This window comes from Pinus tabuliformis, chromosome J (genome assembly GCF_031772625.1).
Source record: "Pinus tabuliformis cultivar Carrire ecotype Pingquan chromosome J, CPIR1, whole genome shotgun sequence".
NCBI lineage: Eukaryota > Viridiplantae > Streptophyta > Pinopsida > Pinales > Pinaceae > Pinus > Pinus tabuliformis.
Genome location: NC_142295.1, coordinates 785131478 through 785148473, shown reverse-complemented (window position 1 = coordinate 785148473; position 16996 = coordinate 785131478). Strand labels below are relative to the sequence as shown.

At 39.6% G+C, this 16996-nt stretch overlaps 1 pseudogene across 1 annotated transcript in view; it reads left to right on the top strand.

Moving 5' to 3' along the window:
- LOC149229069 (ABC transporter G family member 39-like) overlaps window positions 1–16996 on the top strand; it is a 118755-nt pseudogene that overhangs the window by 87394 nt on the left and 14365 nt on the right. The window contains exons 10-15 of the transcript XR_016248364.1: window positions 1940–2099; window positions 2181–2257; window positions 2374–2427; window positions 2564–2959; window positions 3429–3713; window positions 3854–4170. The product of XR_016248364.1 is annotated as an ABC transporter G family member 39-like (transcript). The remainder of the gene's footprint in view (window positions 1–1939; window positions 2100–2180; window positions 2258–2373; window positions 2428–2563; window positions 2960–3428; window positions 3714–3853; window positions 4171–16996) is intronic.

The window sequence follows — 16996 nt, the reverse complement described above, 5'->3', positions numbered from 1 at the left end:
CTTAAACATGGTTGAGCAGGTATGATTGATGGTGTAGGGATGGCTTAGCATCAAGCATCATGACATGTTGCAGATGAGATGGATGGAGTTTCCATGGACCTGAGCATGGATTGGAGATAGATTCTTGATGAGTCAAGGATGTGGCAGATGTTTGAGGAACAGCTGATGATGGCATGAGGATGTTCACTCTCATGGATTGAGCGTGATGGCTGGATTAGCTACCCAACTAGTTCAGACATGAGGTCCGGAAGTGTGCAGAGATATGTTGGCATTGTGTTGGAGTATCATGGCAGAGGTTCACATGGGGACACATGATGAGGTCGACACTAGATGTTGCAGTGGAGATTGTGGCAGAGGGGTCGATGATCATGGATCGAGACGATATCTGATGGAGAGCATACCGTTGAGGTGCATACCTTGGGATGGTGATTTTGGTGGCAGTTGGTCACTAAGTCGAGGCATGATGGAGATGAGGCTCTACACATGTTGCAAGGATGTTTTCTTTGTGTGGAGGAGTCAACATCATGGATGATGATGATCTTGGTGGATGGCTACCGGGATGGTATTTTGTCGAGGACGACAACGATTTCAGGTGGAGGAGGATGTAAGGCCTCTGGGCGATTGTGCAACGGGCGCCAGGCGAAGTCGCTGTGCACGAGGGCGCGGGCGGGCACGCGGGCGCACGACGGGCGCGCGACAAACGCAAGTGCGACGGGGCTGCGGAAGAAATGCGACGATACCGTGAACGAAATGCGACGAAAGGCAAAACACTTAGAAATGCAGCTAAGTGTGGAGCGAAACTTATACGATGGTTATGAGAGCTTACAAGCCGACTTGTAAACAAGTCTTGTGGGCACTTGTTGGTGGCTTTGGGGGTCGGCCAAGGGGCTGCACACCCCATGTAAACCCACGCTAGGATGGCTATATATGTGTGAGCCTTAGAGCTCATTTCAACATCGCATTCTCTCCAACACTTCTACGCATAGCTTGAAGGAGGTAACAAAGAGTGCGCAGATTTAAGTGGAGCTGCGCATATCTCATGCGCTCTACTTGAAGGTGCACTTGGAGGTTGTCTTGAGCCGGTCGAGGTGTGGGCAAGGTGTGCCCGGGGTGCGGTGGATGTGCAGAATTGTGCAGGACTTGGCAGGGGTATCTAGGTGGCTCGGGTGAGCACCACCCTTCGTGCAAGAGGTGCACATGTATTGTAAAAGGCAGGGTTGCCTCTCTTTGTAATACTTGGCTAAGCGTGAGACTTGGTTTGGCAAGACACACTTGTATTTTTGTAAACTGATATTCTTAATATATTGTTGGGCAGACTCACATTACGGGGAGTTTCCCCTCCCCTTTATACTTGTTGCAATTGTTGTTGTTCTTGGTATAATTGCATGATGATAATGAATGAGTATGGGCTTCATTAAGTATAAAGGATAATTGCATGTTTACTTGGTTGCGAAACACAAGCTAAGTAATGTTAATGTGAAAGTAGGCGTAGTCCACGAATGTTAGTATTGGTGAAAAGAAAGCATTCGGTGGTGCCACACTTTGCTACAAGCGGTTGGAAGACCACCGCAGATGTAGGGGCGTGACACCTACCGTCCCTCCGTCCCTCCGTCGCTCCTTTAATGATTAAATTAAAATTCCTAAAACTAAATTCTAAAATAAAATAAACAAGATGTTCTTTTTTAATAATTAAATTGAAATTCCTAAAACTAAATTCTAAAATAAAATAAACAGGATTATAGGTATGATAGAAATATTTTCCGTAAACTCACATTAGAAAAATTTTATCGTTAAAATTAAAGTTAAATACCAATATTGCTTTAATATATTATAGGTAAAATAATTTTATTTATTTGTGTAAACGCTTTCGTTTCAGTTACATCAATATTCTTAAATAAATAGATAAGTTGTATTGGTTTCTATCCGAGCTTTGTTTCAGGTCGATGGAGAAGTAAAGTATAATGGACATGCCATGAATGAGTTCGTGACACAGAAGACGTCGACTTACATCAGTCAGCATGATGTGCATCTGGGAGAAATGACAGTCAGAGAAACTTTCGATTTCTCGTCTCGTTGCCAAGGCGTTGGTTCAAGATCTGGTATATTTTCTAACCTGAATGCTATGTCATTCTTAATTTGTGAAGTAGAGACATAAAAATAGCCGCTCATCTTGGATGCAGATGTATTGAGTGAACTTTCCAGGCGGGAGAAGTGACTAGGGCTTAAACCAGACCCCGACATTGATGTTTTCATGAAGGTATCCACTTCAAATTAAAACGGTGCAGGTCTGAATTTAGTCCTTTTTTTTCTTTTCTTTCGGGTGAAGCTGAAATTACTCACAGTTAACTGTTGAATACATATTCAAATTTTTAGGCAATAGCCATGGAGGGACAGAAAACCAGCATTATGACAGACTACGTTTTGAAGGTAAGCTTTCTTCCAACTCGAAGAATCTTGATTTGACGAATTTGTGTTCCAGACGGAAGAACTCATCGTGATTTCGTCATTTAAATATTTTGTCAACGATAAGATATGATGAATAATGTCGAAAACCTTCGACCAGGCTTTGGGGTTAGAGCCGTGCGCGGAAAAGATGGTGGGAGATCAAATGCGCAGAGGAATTTCCGGAGGTCAGAAGAAAAGAGTCACAATAGGGGAGATGATTGTTGGAGGTGACTGCAAAGCTTTCTTGATGGATGAAGTTTCGACAGGGCTGGACAGCTCTACCGCATATGGGATTATCCGATGCTTCTACCACTTTGTTCATATTATGAGGGTAACAATGGTGGTTTCTCTTCTGCAACCTGCCCCTGAAACGTTTGAACTCTTCGACGATTTAATCCTGCTATCAGAAGGTTATATCGTGTACCAGGGACCCAGAGAGTTTGTCCTGGATTTCTTCGGGACCATGGGATTTAAATGTCCTGAAAGGAAAGCAGTTGCAGATTTTTTACAAGAGGTAGCTAAATAAGTTTCTGGTTCTTGATTATATTAAAAATAAACTGAATATTTGATTAAAATATATTTTTCTTCAAAATTAGTCATATTCATAATAGTGAGAATTTCTGAAATATAAATTGTATTCCAGTAGAATATGGCGTATTCTGACGATAGATTTTTTTAGTTTTCTTTTTTCTTCTCAATTTTGAAATGTAATTCTCAGTGATATTGCGGTGTTCTGTAGTTTAAATTATATTTTTCGAATGATGAAAAACCTCTGAACATAGATTCCACAACTTAAAGTTATGATATTTCCATCAGGAAAAATCGACAAAAATATCTGAACCAAAAACTTCAGCAACTTGCTTCTTTAAAGATTGCAAATTAATATTCAAGAAGTCTCACTCAAAACTTCTAGTCAGTTATAATTTGAAACAAACGAATTGCAAAACAGCATTACAAATCTACCGACCTTTTGTCTGAAACAGATGATTTCCCGAAAAGATCAGGAACAGTACTGGTGTACTAGCAGTGGGAAGCCATACCGATACGTCTCAGCGAAGGAGTTTGCAGAAGCATTTAAATCTTTTCGCGTCGGAGCCGATCTGATTTCAGAATTGTCGATTCCATACGATAAAGCAAAAAGCCATCCCGCAGCACTCTCTAAAGAAAAATACGGCTTAAGCAAAACCGGACTTTTCAAAGCATGTTTTGACAGACAGATTTTACTTATGAAGAGAAATGCCTTCATCCATATCTTCAAATTCTTGCAGGTGAAAAAGAAAATTCCCACAGGCTTACAATCATTCTTTCCATTGAATTCAAATACATCACCATTATTTCATCTGAATCTCTTTCCCAAGGGATTTTTGCAGACAAGACTACTACTAATCGAATATCGTTTTGCCGTCAGATAAGTTCCGTCGCCATGATCGCTATGACGGTTTTTTTTCGTACAAACATGAATCACAGAAATCTAGAGGACGGTTCCCTTTATTTTGGAGCTCTATTCCTTGGTCTCGTCATGAATATGTTCAACGGACTTTCAGGCATTGCGACCACAATTGAAAAGCTTCCAGTCTTCTACAAGCAGAGAGATCTCATGTTATACCCTGCCTGGGCATATTCTCTTCCTATATTCATTAGAGAAATTCCTCTTTCTTTAATCGAATCTACAGCATGGGTATCTCTTACCTATTATACGATCGATTTTGTCCCAGCCCCAAGCAGGTAATTACATTTACACCGTGCAGCAATCAAACGATATATGGTTAGATTTTTGGTCAAGGGTATATTAGATTTCAATTTAAAAATTGATTCAATAGTTGAACAATTCTTTATCCCAATATTAAAAACTAAGAACTAAATCTCTGAAAAAACAGGCAGGCTATTTTCCGTTTCATTTGTTTTGAGAGGAATAATATAAGTTTAATAAGTTATTTGTCAAAAAATAAATTAAGCAAAGAAAATAATATTTATTTCTTCCAATTATAAATGAATTTAACCTTTTTTTTTTTTACCCTTCATCCAAGTAGTCATTATAAACCTATTCTCAATCCTGAAAATTTTCCTCCAAATAATTTAATAAAATTAAAATATTTTCTAAAATCACACCACTTTATTCCCGTCGATTTTAAACAAATTTCCATGATGAATTTCCTTCAAATATGCTTGTTGGAGATTTTTCATGGGAAAAATACCAAAAACCAAATAAACAAACACCATAGAGGCAATGCTCTGTTTCATTCTTCCACAGGATCTTTTTGCACAGGGAAGCTTTTAAAAAAAAATCTCAGAACAGAGTATTACACAGCCATAAATAACTTTTCTATTCATTAAAATATAAAGCCTGAAACAACATTCATCCTCTTTCACTCAGAGGGATTTACCAAAAATTACATTCAGCCAACTTTGATACATATTCATCCTCTTTGCTGAGAGGGATTCACCAAAAACAATATTCATCCAACAAAACATTTACTCTGTCTCCTCCTGAGAATTTTCTGTGCTGGGTTTACTGCTGTAAAACCCCCTTTTTTTTACATTTACTGTGTAAAACTATTTTTACACATACTGCTGTAAAAATATTTTACACATACTACTTGTAAAACAAACTTTTACATATGTAGCTCCAAAAAAAACGTTATGTGCTTCTGCACATTACAACATCTCACAAAATATTTTCAAATACAATACCAAAGACTTGGCTTCATCTTACGCTGCTGCTTTTCTGGTTTTTAAAAAAAATCAACACTGATTTCTTTATACCCTCCTTGCTTCACACTACGCACTGCTGTGCGATGTTCTACACATACCTCACTCAAACATATTCGCTCCACTTCTGCTCTTTTTCATGCACTGCTGTGCACTCTTTTCTTTCGCTCCCCCAAGCTCTCATATTACAAAATGGTCAATACATAACAAAAATTACACACGAGCTCTCTGGTCTTTCGCTGCTGCGCTCTTACATATCTCCCATGTGCAACAACAAAAAAAATAGCACATTTCACTTGTTATATTTTCATAACATAATGGTCAACGCCCCAACAACAAAAAAAACATAACACGTTTTCTTATGTATATTAATGTGCCGTATGAGAAAACTAAATGCATTACCTACACCTATGACAATGCATTAAAAAGAAGTATGGTCAACGAAAATTGAAATTCACTCCACGCAAATATTAAATGCTGGCCCGTATGCAGCTTCAGGCAATCGACGGTGGAGAGCGCGGGAGCAGATTTGACGGTGGAGGAGAATATCGGAAGGCATTACATAACTGAACAATAGCTTCCGATAAATTACGTTGGCTTACGTCAGGCGAGTGACACGCGTCTGCACCAAGTTTTATCGGGCCCTTGTGTACGGAAACCACTCCATACCAAAGAGCGGTGCGATATGCCTCAAGCGGGTTTGTGGTTTTGTTCTGGCGGTTTTGGGTGCAGCGTGATGCCTGAGTCGGCTGCCCACGTCCACCTGCAGCCAGAAGTTGGAATTAACATTCCAACACTCCCCTTTAATTTCAACTGCTGGGCATTCAATCTTACCCAAACACTTCCTCACATAGAGGGATTCACCAACACTGCTGTTACAAAGACATCTTCCTCACATAGAGGGATTCACCAACTGCTTCTGATGCAGTTCCACAAACAACAAAATAGTCTTCCTCTTAATAGAGGGATTAACCTGAAACTGTGCTTAAGAGCACCTTCCTCATGACAGAGGGATTCACCATAACAATGTGCTGAAGAGCACCTTCCTCTTGACAGAGGGATTCACTTGTGACTATGCTGAAAAGCATCATCCTCTTGATAGAGGGATTTACCATGTGTATGCTAAAAAACATCTTCCTCTTGAGAGAGGGATTTACCATGACACTGTGCTGAAAAGCACCTTCCTCTTGACAGAGGGATTCACTAAGAACTTCACTTCCTCTCACGGAGGGATTACTGCCAAACACTGCTTTAGATGCAGTTTCAAAACAAAACATTCATTGCACTGTTGTGCATACTCATTACATTGTTCTTTTATGCTGCTGCATATTCTCTGCTGCACTGTTGTGCCATCTTCTTTGCTGCGTCTACCCCACACTGCTGTGTCTACACTTGCTGTTGTGTTGCTGCACTTCACTTACTTTTCTTTGCAAACTTTGCATTGTTGTGCATTCTTCAAAGACAAAATACTCTGTCTTTTCTGGAACAATTACTCTGTCCCACCTTACAAATTTACACTGCTGTGTGTAAACATTTCTTACATTCACTGCTGTTGCATATGTTGCATTTCAATTCAATGAACAACACATTCATTACACATACATTTACTGCTGTAAAGAAAAAATTTCTTTTACCTGTGCTGCTGTCCATAACTTCTTGCTGCTGCATTTTTCATATTCACTGCTGTCCATACCCATAACCATAGACTGTCATCCATGGGTTTTTGTTTGCTGCTGCGTTGCCTCTGCAATTTGCACTGTGGCTGCCTTTTGTTTCATCATACTGCTGTGTGCCCATACACTAACTCTTTGCTCTCCATTACTTGCACATAGAGAGAAATCATCCTCACGCTGTTTTGCGCTGCATTCTCCACACAACAAAAAAAATTAACACAGGCTGCTGCCTTTTCTTTTTACACCCTTGCTTCACACAATCTTAGTCTTCATTCATTTTTTTTATTTACACAATGCACTGCTGTGTAGTTCCTTTCATTTTTCTGCTACCACACATTATCATTCACCCATGTGCATTAAAAATCTGCTGTCCCGGTTTTTCTTTATGCATTTCTTTGCATGCTGCATTGCATATGAAGAAAAACATTACATTTTTTTTACTACTGTGTATTGTACTCACTCTGCTGTGAGTATGTTCTCTCACATTACATAGAAGGGAACTACCTTCCATTGCTATGCATTTCAATGCATGTGCTCCATAACAAAAAAAATTCAAAAACTGCTGTTTTATGTTCTATCTTCCCACTGCTGTGAGGGTCTCCATGCTTTGCATACTTTTCTTATTGCGCTGCTGCACTTAACATTTGAGCGCTGCCCCTTTTTCTTCTCTGCGTTTATGGCAGATTTAACTTCATATTTTTCGCTTATAAAAGGTCTTCATCAAAGATTGACTGTTAAGACAGTTCAGCAACAAAAAATTACAAGCTCCCCTTTAATGTGTGCTTGTCTTCTTTTGGCAGACTCTTCTCAAAACAAATTTAGATCCACTGGGGAGTTCAAGGGGTTTTCAGATTGCCTTTCCTTCCTTCTCCATACTTGTGTAACTTTCTTCTTTTGCATGGGTCTAGCTTGTGTAAGAGCCCATGTCAAGTTACAATCTCGTGCCATATGCCCAATGTTATGACACTTGAAGCATTCAACTTTATTCATGAATAAGAATTCATGATTTCTTCTTGTGAAATTATTTCTTGGAGATTGTCGGGGACCACAACATCTATCTCCATGAAATGCTCTACAGTCTTTTGCCATATGACCAAAGTTTGAACAAGCATAACAATAACCAAAAAATGAACTTTGGTACCTAGGAGATGGAGGTTTCCTTGATGTACTTCTGAAGCCTTGTTGCCTTGAGATCCTTTGATGATCACCATTGCCTCTTGCCTCTTTGAAATCAGCTACATTTCTTCTTGGAGCTGGTTTTCTACTAGGAGCACGATTTCTTCTATTACAGCCTTCATTTTTCTCCTTGCCTTTGCTGGAACTAGGAGCATCACAATCTCTTTCTTGCTTCTTCACATCTCCTTTGCTTAGAGCATCTTCATCCTTGTTTGAGGGTTCACCTACATACCCAAGTCCTGATTTATCAGATGGAGATCTGTGATAGTTGAGCATGTCATCCAAAGCTTGAGAGCTCTTCATGATCTTGTTCATCCCTTCAACCTTCTTCCTGAGGAGGACAATCTCTTCTTCCAACTTTTCACATACATTATTTTTCTTTGCTAGTTTTTCCTCAGTTTCTTCTTTGCTACGAGTAGCTTCAGCTGCTGCTATTTTAAGGGAGATAATATGTGACTTCATTTTGGAGATTTCTGCTTGACTGCTCTCCATTTTCTTCTCAGCTTCTTGTGCATGCTTCTTGGCTTCTTGTAGTTCAGACTTAAGGGAGGAAACCTCTACCTTGTACTGTCCAATCTCTTCTACAAGTTTGTTCACTCTCTTGTGCCTTTGTTCAAGTTGACTTGACAAGGTGTCTTCCTGCTTCTTTGCTTCATTCAGTTGATTTGTCATGGATATGACTTCATCGTGATGCTTTATCTTGCATTGATCAAATTCCTTCTTAAGCTTGGCAAGCTCTTCATCCCTTTCTTTTACTTGAAGTTTGATGAGGTCAACCTTCTCACATTCAGCTTCTATGATGGGTTCAGAATTTCCTTCTTCACTGATGGTCATGGTCAGTGATCCCTTTGCATGAAGGTCATGCAGTCTGTCCCATATATCCTTTGCTGATGTATATTTTCCTAGATTCTTCTTCACAGAATCAGGCAGTCCATCCAAGATTAGTTTTGCTGCTTATGCATTACACTCCTTGGATTCTTTATCCTTCTTGCTATCATCAATCACTGATTCCCAGACTTCAATCCCTTGAGACTGTAAGACAGCCCTAATTTTTATTTCCCACATATCAAAATCTCCATTAAACTTTGAAGCCTCAAATAGAATACTTTCAAATAGATTGTCTTCTATTTTAGTAGAAGAGGGAGACACATTTTTAGCAGGCTTGGAGGCTTTCTTCTTTGACCTTGCCATTCTTAACTAGGCTTTAAATACTTGACTGTGTTTTTTTTAAAACAACTGACTGTCTTCAATAATAACTCAAAAAACTTGAGAAATACCTGAATCCTTTTAGCTGAGGCTTCACACTGCTGGAGAAGCTTTACTGCTGCAACAAGAGTCTTTCCTTCAGCTTCCTTGACACTTTTAAAGAGCCTAAACCAGCTCTGTCACCATCAAAGAGCCTGGACAAGCTCTGATACCACTGTTGGAGATTTTTCATGGGAAAAATACCAAAAACCAAACAAACAAACACCACAGAGGCAATGCTCTGTTTCCTTCTTCCACAGGATCTTTTTGCACAGGGAAGCTTTTAAAAAAAAATCTCAGAACAGAGTATTACACAGCCATAAATAACTTTTCTATTCGTTAAAATATAAAGCCTGAAACAACATTCATCCTCTTTCACTTAGAGGGATTTACCAAAAATTACATTCAGCCAACTTTGATACATATTCATCCTCTTTGCTGAGAGGGATTCACCAAAAACAATATTCATCCAACAAAACATTTACTCTGTCTCCTCCTGAGAATTTTCTGTGCTGGGTTTACTGCTGTAAAACCCCCTTTTTTTTACATTTACTGTGTAAAACTATTTTTACACATACTGCTGTAAAAATATTTTACACATACTACTTGTAAAACAAACTTTTACATATGTAGCTCCAAAAAATACGTTATGTGCTTCTGCACATTACAACATCTCACAAAATATTTTCAAATACAATACCAAAGACTTGGCTTCATCTTACGCTGCTGCTTTTCTGGTTTTTAAAAAAAATCAACACTGATTTCTTTATACCCTCCTTGCTTCACACTACGCACTGCAGTGCGATGTTCTACACATACCTCACTCAAACATATTCGCTCCACTTCTGCTCTTTTTCATGCACTGCTGTGCACTCTTTTCTTTCGCTCCCCCAAGCTCTCATATTACAAAATGGTCAATACATAACAAAAATTACACACGAGCTCTCTGGTCTTTCGCTGCTGCGCTCTTACATATCTCCCATGTGCAACAACAAAAAAAAACATAACACGTTTTCTTATGTATATTAATGTGCCGTATGAGAAAACTAAATGCATTACCTACACCTATGACAATGCATTAAAAATAAGTATGGTCAACGAAAATTGAAATTCACTCCACGCAAATATTAAATGCTGGCCCGTATGCAGCTTCAGGCAATTGACGGTGGAGAGCGCGGGAGCAGATCTGACGGTGGAGGAGAATATCGCAAGGCATTACATAACTGAACAATAGCTTCCGATAAATTACGTTGGCTTACGTCAGGTGAGTGACACGCGTCTGCACCAAGTTTTATCGGGCCCTTGTGTACGGAAACCACTCCATACCAAAGAGCAGTGCGATATACCTCAAGCGGGTTTGTGGTTTTGTTCTGGCGGTTTTGGGTGCACCGTGCTGCCTGAGTCGGCTGCCCACGTCCGCCTGCAGCCAGCAGTTGGAATTAACATTCCAACACTCCCCTTTAATTTCAACTGCTGGGCATTCAATCTTACCCAAACACTTCCTCACATAGAGGGATTCACCAACACTGCTGTTACAAAGACATCTTCCTCACATAGAGGGATTCACCAACTGCTTCTGATGCAGTTCCACAAACAACAAAATAGTCTTCCTCTTAATAGAGGGATTAACCTGAAACTGTGCTTAAGAGCACCTTCCTCATGACAGAGGGATTCACCATAACAATGTGCTGAAGAGCACCTTCCTCTTGACAGAGGGATTCACCTGTGACTATGCTGAAAAGCATCATCCTCTTGATAGAGGGATTTACCATGTGTATGCTAAAAAGCATCTTCCTCTTGACAGAGGGATTTACCATGACACTGTGCTGAAAAGCACCTTCCTCTTGACAGAGGGATTCACTAAGAACTTCACTTCCTCTCACGGAGGGATTACTGCCAAACACTGCTTTAGATGCAGTTTCAAAACAAAACATTCATTGCACTGTTGTGCATACTCATTACATTGTTCTTTTATGCTGCTGCATATTCTCTGCTGCACTGTTGTGCCATCTTCTTTGCTGCGTCTACCCCACACTGCTGTGTCTACACTTGCTGTTGTGTTGCTGCACTTCACTTACATTTCTTTGCAAACTCTGCATTGCTGTGCATTCTTCAAAGACAGAATACTCTGTCTTTTCTGGAACAATTACTCTGTCCCACCTTACAAATTTACACTGCTGTGTGTAAACATTTCTTACATTCACTGCTGTTGCATATGTTTCATTTCAATTCAATGAACAACACATTCATTACACATACATTTACTGCTGTAAAGAAAAAAATTCTTTTACCTGTGCTGCTGTCCATAACTTCTTGCTGCTGCATTTTTCATATTCACTGCTGTCCATACCCATAACCATAGACTGTCATCCCTGGGTTTTTATTTGCTGCTGCGTTGCCTCTGCAATTTGCACTGTGGCTGCCTTTTGTTTCATCATACTGCTGTGTGCCCATACACTAACTCTTTACTCTCCATTACTTGCACATAGAGAGAAATCATCCTCACGCTGTTTTGCGCTGCATTCTCCACACAACAAAAAAAATTAACACGGGCTGCTGCCTTTTCTTTTTACACCCTTGCTTCACACAATCTTAGTCTTCATTCATTTTTTTTATTTACACAATGCACTGCTGTGCAGTTCCTTTCATTTTTCTGCTACCACACATTATCATTCACCCATGTGCATTAAAAATCTACTGTCCCGGTTTTTCTTTATGCATTTCTTTGCATGCTGCATTGCATATGAAGAAAAACATTACATTTTTTTTACTGCTGTGTATTGTACTCACTCTGCTGTGAGTATGTTCTCTCACATTACATAGAAGGAAACTACCTTCCATTGCTATGCATTTCAATGCATGTGCTCCATAACAAAAAAAATTCAAAAACTGTTGTTTTATGTTCTATCTTCCCACTGCTGTGAGGGTCTCCATGCTTTGCATACTTTTCTTATTGCGCTGCTGCACTTAACATTTGAGCGCTGCCCCTTTTTCTTCTCTGCTTTTATGGCAGATTTAACTTCATATTTTTCCCTTATAAAAGGTCTTCATCAAAGATTGACTGTTAAGACAGTTCAACAACAAAAAATTACAAGCTCCCCTTTAATGTGTGCTTGTCTTCTTTTGGCAGACTCTTCACAAAACAAATTTAGATCCACTAGGGAGTTCAAGGGGTTTTCAGATTGCCTTTCCTTCCTTCTCCATACTTGTGTAACTTTCTTCTTTTGCATGGGTCTAGCTTGTGTAAGAGCCCATGTCAAGTTACAATCTCGTGCCATATGCCCAATGTTATGACACTTGAAGCATTCAACTTTATTCATGAATAAGAATTCATGATTTCTTCTTGTGAAATTATTTCTTGGAGATTGTCAGGGACTACAACATCTATCTCCATGAAATGCTCTACAGTCTTTTGCCATATGACCAAAGTTTGAACAAGCATAACAATAACCAAAAAATGAACTTTGGTACCTGGGAGATGGAGGTTTCCTTGATGTACTTCTGAAGCCTTGTTGCCCTGAGATCCTTTGATGATCACCATTGCCTCTTGCCTCTTTGACATCAGCTACATTTCTTCTTGGAGTTGGTTTTCTACTTGGAGCACGATTTCTTCTATTACAGCCTTCATTTTTCTCCTTGCCTTTGCTGGAACTAGGAGCATCACAATCTCTTTCTTGCTTCTTCACATCTCCTTTGCTTAGAGCATCTTCATCCTTGTTTGAGGGTTCACCTACATACCCAAGTCCTGATTTATCAGATGGAGATCTGTGATAGTTGAGCATGTCATCCAAAGCTTGAGAGCTCTTCATGATCTTGTTCATCCCTTCAACCTTCTTCCCGAGGAGGACAATCTCTTCTTCCAACTTTTCACATACATTATTTTTCTTTGCTAGTTGTTCCTCAGTTTCTTCTTTGCTACGAGTAGCTTCAGCTGCTGCTATTTTAAGGGAGATAATATGTGACTTCATTTTGGAGATTTCTGCTTGACTGCTCTCCATTTTCTTCTCAGCTTCTTGTGCATGCTTCCTGGCTTCTTGTAGTTCATACTTAAGGGAGGAAACCTCTACCTTGTACTGTCCAATCTCTTCTACAAGTTTGTTCACTCTCTTGTGCCTTTGTTCAAGTTGACTTGACAAGGCGTCTTCCTGCTTCTTTGCTTCATTCAGCTGATTTGTCATGGATATGACTTCATCGTGATGCTTTATCTTGCATTGATCAAATTCCTTCTTAAGCTTGGCAAGCTCTTCATCCCTTTCTTTTACTTGAAGTTTGATGAGGTCAACCTTCTCACATTCAGCTTCTATGATGGGTTCAGAATTTCCTTCTTCACTGATGGTCATGGTCAGTGCTCCCTTTGCATGAAGGTCATGCAGTCTGTCCCATATATCCTTTGCTGATGTGTATTTTCTTAGATTCTTCTTCACAGAATCAGGCAGTCCATCCAAGATTAGTTTTGCTGCTTATGCATTACACTCCTTGGATTCTTTATCCTTCTTGCTATCATCAATCACTGATTCCCAGACTTCAATCCCTTGAGACTGTAAGACAACCCTCATTTTTATTTCCCACATATCAAAATCTCCATTAAACTTTGAAGCCTCAAATAGAATACTTTCAAATAGATTGTCTTCTATTTTAGTAGAAGAGGGAGACACATTTTTAGCAGGCTTGGAGGCTTTCTTCTTTGACCTTGCCATTCTTAACTAGGCTTTAAATACTTGACTGTGTTTTTTTAAATCACTGACTGTTTTCAATAATAACTCAAAAAACTTGAGAAATACCTGAATCCTTTTAGCTGAGGCTTCACACTGCTGGAGAAGCTTTACTGCTGCAACAAGAGTCTTTCCTTCAGCTTCCTTGACACTTTTAAAGAGCCTAAACCAGCTCTGTCACCATCAAAGAGCCTGGACAAGCTCTGATACCACTGTTGGAGATTTTTCATGGGAAAAATACCAAAAACCAAACAAACAAACACCACAGAGGCAATGCTCTATTTCCTTCTTCCACAGGATCTTTTTGCACAGGGAAGCTTTTAAAAAAAAATCTCAGAACAGAGTATTCCACAGCCATAAATAACTTTTCTATTCATTAAAATATAAAGCCTGAAACAACATTCATCCTCTTTCACTTAGAGGGATTTACCAAAAATTACATTCAGCCAACTTTGATACATATTCATCCTCTTTGCTGAGAGGGATTCACCAAAAACAATATTCATCCAACAAAACATTTACTCTGTCTCCTCCTGAGAATTTTCTGTGCTGGGTTTACTGCTGTAAAACCCCCTTTTTTTTACATTTATTGCGTAAAACTATTTTTACACATACTGCTGTAAAAATATTTTACACATACTACTTGTAAAACAAACTTTTACATATGTAGCTCCAAAAAAAACGTTATGTGCTTCTGCACATTACAACATCTCACAAAATATTTTCAAATATAATACCAAAGACTTGGCTTCATCTTACGCTGCTGCTTTTCTGGTTTTTAAAAAAAATCAACACTGATTTCTTTATACCCTCCTTGCTTCACACTACGCACTGCAGTGCGATGTTCTACACATACCTCACTCAAACATATTCGCTCCACTTCTGCTCTTTTTCATGCACTGTTGTGCACTCTTTTCTTTCGCTCCCCCAAGCTCTCATATTACAAAATGGTCAATACATAACAAAAATTACACACGAGCTCTCTGGTCTTTCGCTGCTGCGCTCTTACATATCTCCCATGTGCAACAACAAAAAAAAACATAACACGTTTTCTTATGTATATTAATGTGCCGTATGAGAAAACTAAATGCATTACCTACACCTATGACAATGCATTAAAAAGAAGTATGGTCAACGAAAATTGAAATTCACTCCACGCAAATATTAAATGCTGGCCCGTATGCAGCTTCAGGCAATCGACGGTGGAGAGCGCGGGAGCAGATCTGACGGTGGAGGAGAATATCGGAAGGCATTACATAACTGAACAATACGTTCCGATAAATTACGTTGGCTTACGTCAGGCGAGTGACACGCGTCTGCACCAAGTTTTATCGGGCCCTTGTGTACGGAAACCACTCCATACCAAAGAGCGGTGCGATATGCCTCAAGCGGGTTTGTGGTTTTGTTCTGGCGGTTTTGGGTGCAGCGTGCTGGCTGAGTCGGCTGCCCACGTCCGCCTGCAGCCAGCAGTTGGAATTAACATTCCAACACTCCCCTTTAATTTCAACTGCTGGGCATTCAATCTTACCCAAACACTTCCTCACATAGAGGGATTCACCAACACTGCTGTTACAAAGACATCTTCCTCACATAGAGGGATTCACCAACTGCTTCTGATGCAGTTCCACAAACAACAAAATAGTCTTCCTCTTAATAGAGGGATTAACCTGAAACTGTGCTTAAGAGCACCTTCCTCATGACAGAGGGATTCACCATAACAATGTGCTGAAGAGCACCTTCCTCTTGACAGAGGGATTCACCTGTGACTATGCTGAAAAGCATCATCCTCTTGATAGAGGGATTTACCATGTGTATGCTAAAAAGCATCTTCCTCTTGAGAGAGGGATTTACCATGACACTGTGCTGAAAAGCACCTTCCTCTTGACAGAGGGATTCACTAAGAACTTCACTTCCTCTCACGGAGGGATTACTGCCAAACACTGCTTTAGATGCAGTTTCAAAACAAAACATTCATTGCACTGTTGTGCATACTCATTACATTGTTCTTTTATGTTGCTGCATATTCTCTGCTGCACTGTTGTGCCATCTTCTTTGCTGCGTCTACCCCACACTGCTGTGTCTACACTTGCTGTTGTGTTGCTGCACTTCACTTACATTTCTTTGCAAACTCTGCATTGCTGTGCATTCTTCAAAGACAGAATACTCTGTCTTTTCTGGAACAATTACTCTGTCCCACCTTACAAATTTACACTGCTGTGTGTAAACATTTCTTACATTCACTGCTGTTGCATATGTTGCATTTCAATTCAATGAACAACACATTCATTACACATACATTTACTGCTGTAAAGAAAAAATGTCTTCTACCTGTGCTGCTGTCCATAACTTCTTGCTGCTGCATTTTTCATATTCACTGCTGTCCATACCCATAACCATAGACTGTCATCCCTGGGTTTTTGTTTGCTGCTGCGTTGCCTCTGCAATTTGCACTGTGGCTACCTTTTGTTTCATCATACTGCTGTGTGCCCATACACTAACTCTTTGCTCTCCATTACTTGCACATAGAGAGAAATCATCCTCACGCTGTTTTGCGCTGCATTCTCCACACAACAAAAAAAATTAACACGGGCTGCTGCCTTTTCTTTTTACACCCTTGCTTCACACAATCTTAGTCTTCATTCATTTTTTTTATTTACACAATGCACTGCTGTGCAGTTCCTTTCATTTTTCTGCTGCCACACATTATCATTCACCCATGTGCATTAAAAATCTGCTGTCCCTGTTTTTCTTTATGCATTTCTTTGCATGCTGCATTGCATATGAAGAAAAACATTACATTTTTTTTACTGCTGTGTATTGTACTCACTCTGCTGTGAGTATGTTCTCTCACATTACATAGAAGGAAACTACCTTCCATTGCTATGCATTTCAATGCATGTGCTCCATAACAAAAAAAATTCAAAAATTGCTGTTTTATGTTCTATCTTCCCACTGCTGTGAGGGTCTCCATGCTTTGCATACTTTTCTTATTGCGCTGCTGCACTTAACATTTGAGCGCTGCCACTTTTTCTTCTC